Here is a 3724-nt window from a genome sequence, read left to right as displayed (position 1 = left end):
CTCGTTATCTTACTTTAATATTACACATAAATTTCACGAACCCTTTTCGTCTCTTTTCACCGATTCTATTCTTATTCTAACAAGAAAGTGTTTTTAGTAGATCTGCAAAAAAATTTTATTACTTAAGTTAATCGTAAGTAAATGTAAATTTTTCAAAAATGTTTAAATAAATTTAGTTCAGTGTTCCAATTTAAAATAGAAACGTACAATACCTATAATCATTATACTTATACTTATACACTTATATATGTTGTAGATCAAAGATTTAATGACGAAATAAAGAAAATTACTGTTTCTTGAGATAAACTATAGCAGTATCTAACTATATCCATTTGATTTTTATTAACAATGCTTTGAGTTCTAAGCTAATCCGTAAAAAACATCCACAAGTCGCTTTAACTTAATTAATACTTTTGGTCCTTCGAGCCGGATGTAAGTTAATACTCGGAAGTAGCAGGTCGGATAGCTAATATTGTAAGCAAGTTTTTATATCAACTGCACACGTTTAATTAAATTTATAACAAGAATACCGTCCCTTATTGTGTAATTTAATTTAAGTACAGTTACAACAACTGTTTTAAGTAAAAAGCGGTACCACCTGAATAGAAGAAACAATCAACAGAAAGATTGAGGCTAGTTGAAAGCCAATTCTTAGTAAATTACTTTTAAAATTTGATTTGTATTATTTAAATAAATGTATTTTATAGTGGAATTTTTAGAATAATTGATTTGAACTGGCAAAGTAAACATGATTATTTCAAATTTTCGTTCTGTAGGTAGAAAATTACGAAATAAAGAGCCCGATTATTTCCATTTTAAAGAGATGCTTGCTTGGTTAGAAAGAGGATCAAACTTAAAAAGCAAAAAATTGAACAAGACTTGTTCTGGTGACAATGAGTTCAATATTTCCAAGTGGTACTTTTCCGCTGTGTCAATAATGCCTACATAAGCACCTAAGTAGAACTTGATGTTTTTCTAATTGGTTTTCGCGTCTTCACTCTCTTACATCGTAAATTCAATTTGGCAAGTGGATACCCTTGTAAATCTTTGTTAAACACTACGAAATCAAGCAACTGGTAGTTTCGATAATTTGTTAAACTGAGAACTTGTATTGTATATTCTTTGTTTAAGGGGATTCAAATAAACGCAATATATCGCCATCTAGTGGGTATTTACGCCTACTAAAGAATCTCAAGCGTTAGGCAAGGCCTTACTAAGGTATGTATTTCGACTGATCTAGCTGAATAGTTTAATAATTCCGATAAATTTCTGACCAAGGAATTAAACTTAAATGATTTGGCGGCAATGAATATTTCACAAAGTAATCCTCTAAATCGAAGATATCCATATATATATATATATATATATACTACAAACGGCGTGATAAACGCCATCTGTAGAATGGATATCTACTAGCTGAAAAAATTGAAAATTGTTGTTTAAATTTGAGAGAATGCAGAAACTTATTCTAACAATTTTGAATAACTTAATGAGATATTATTCCTTTGGTTTTACATTTTACCAATTTAATTCCTTTGATGTCTTATTCTGTTTTCATTTTTTCCTTTTATCTAGCTCTAGGCGGAACTGATATATTAACAAAACGTGTGCATGTTATCAATTGAATTTGAATTTATCTTTAAAGTTTATAGCCTCCATTTAGCAGAAGTCCTCTGTTATATGAAAACCTTAAAAATATAGAAACTTAATGAATGAGTGAGTTTTTGGAAACTGAAAGGACGAGAATCAATAAGGTCCAATTTGGACTTCAAAGGAAGGACGCTGACTGCGGTTGTTCAAATGTGGCAGATGAAGATTAGATGACTGTTAAACTAAGACTGAGGGAATGGAAAAAGAAGGCATCGCTTTGTAGAACATTAAAAAAGTATCTTTAGGTAGGGGTGTAGCGGTGGAAGTGAAAAATCTAAAATTCGAAGAAGAAACCAACGTAACTAAACCCAAAAGTGAAATTACTTAACCTAATCTACCATAGTAAAGTGCAGAGCAGTTTCTACTATGTTAGATTGAGGTAGATTAAGTTAAGTTAGCTTTTTACTGAATTTTTTACTCTATCTCCGTTCCCTGTGCTTACAACCTTCCGTTCCCATCTAAAAACCACTTTCTTTAATGTTCTGTAGGATCGTTTACCCTCTACTCAATTTTCCCTCTTCAATCGACGAGAGATCGCTTCAGTCAGGTATCATTTCCAAATACCTCCTCCAACCTCTGCCCCGTGAAGTTTTCGGCATCTTCTAAAACCGGTTATTTAGTGTTTTATAAGGTCTCACTCAATTCCCATTCCATCAAGGAGTAAATTGTTCTCGTTCCTTCACGTGTAGTCTTTACTTTTTCTTTTTTAAAATTTGTAAGCGCAATCTTTCAACAACTGGTTAATGAAATCTGAGAATGTGTTTTGATGACTTTTTGGCGAACTGGTCACCAAGGAGGGTGGTATTTCTCCACTTTGATAAATGTAATGGTCAGCGAGCGTAGTCTACTTATCTCTTTCGTGTCTTACCCTGGCGGAGATGTGAGCGGCAGTACGTATATTAAACTGCTCTGATGGATGACTGTAATATACTCGTGTATTTCAAAACAAATATATTAAGTTACACTGAGGCACCCCAAGTAGCAAAAAATTGTAGCCAGACCTCTAAAAGGAAATGTGGTAGATACATTTTACTGAAACTGTGCAGGTACATGTACCTACCAGGATATTACGAGTTTCAATGAAATCATTACTTTTGGTTAGAAAATGAATAAAGAATTTAAGCTAAGTTTTTAAAATCAATATACACATTCGCATGTATATGAAAGTAGACTTGTGTGTCTATACATTTCAGTTAACATTTACACACCAAACCACCAATGTGTGCATGTATGTGTGATAGTAGCTCAGAATCTTTCGACGTCTACTATGGTGGTTGCATGTCGAAAGCTGTGGTAGTTTGGGGGATATGGTGGTTAAAAGTGATCGACCTAGGTCATTTTCGTATTTTGACCAAAATGTATTAAACAATTTATGAATCTCCTACAATTCTGAATTTTCCCTAGTTTAATGGGTATGTGTTACATAGTCCTTCAAAATAAGTGAGAATGTACCTACTAGAATGTTCTTTAATGTTCCTAGGGCCTAGGATTATTCTTAGCTAGAATGTTCTCGAATACCGAGGGCTTTCATTAGGTGAAATGTTCTAGAATGAATTGGACTGAAAGTATCGAGAACCTTCTGGAATGTTCCAGAACCGTTATGCGTGAGTAGTGCAGTTGGATTCTGGCACTTAATTAGGATACTAGATGAGTTTATAATACTGGAACGTTTTTAATAATATTAACACATTAATTCTAGTGTATGAAGACGGGGATAATATAAATAATGATTACAAACGCTCCCTAGTTATGACTTTCATACAATTCCTAACACATAATAGCTGAAAAGTCATGGTTTTTGAAATAAGTTTCTTAATTTTCACTAATTTATTTTTATTTTCCATACGTTATTCATTAAGTATATTTTAAAACATATTTCACTAAGCGGTAAGTAAGGGAAGTGCCAATATGTACTATAATAGAAATAGTTTTACGTATCTTTATTAAAGCTAAAATTGATAATTTTATTTCAAACACTTCTAATGAAAGTTTTAGGTGAACGTAAAGAAATATTCGATAAATATAATATACTCCATTAGCGTTAAATGGCATAAATAATTGAGTCCCCTTTTAA

Source organism: Agrilus planipennis, unplaced genomic scaffold (assembly GCF_000699045.2).
Source record: "Agrilus planipennis isolate EAB-ADULT unplaced genomic scaffold, Apla_2.0 scaffold52, whole genome shotgun sequence".
In the NCBI taxonomy this organism is placed as follows: domain Eukaryota; kingdom Metazoa; phylum Arthropoda; class Insecta; order Coleoptera; family Buprestidae; genus Agrilus; species Agrilus planipennis.
The sequence above is the reverse complement of the archived record's forward strand: the minus strand, read 5'-3'. Positions refer to the sequence as shown.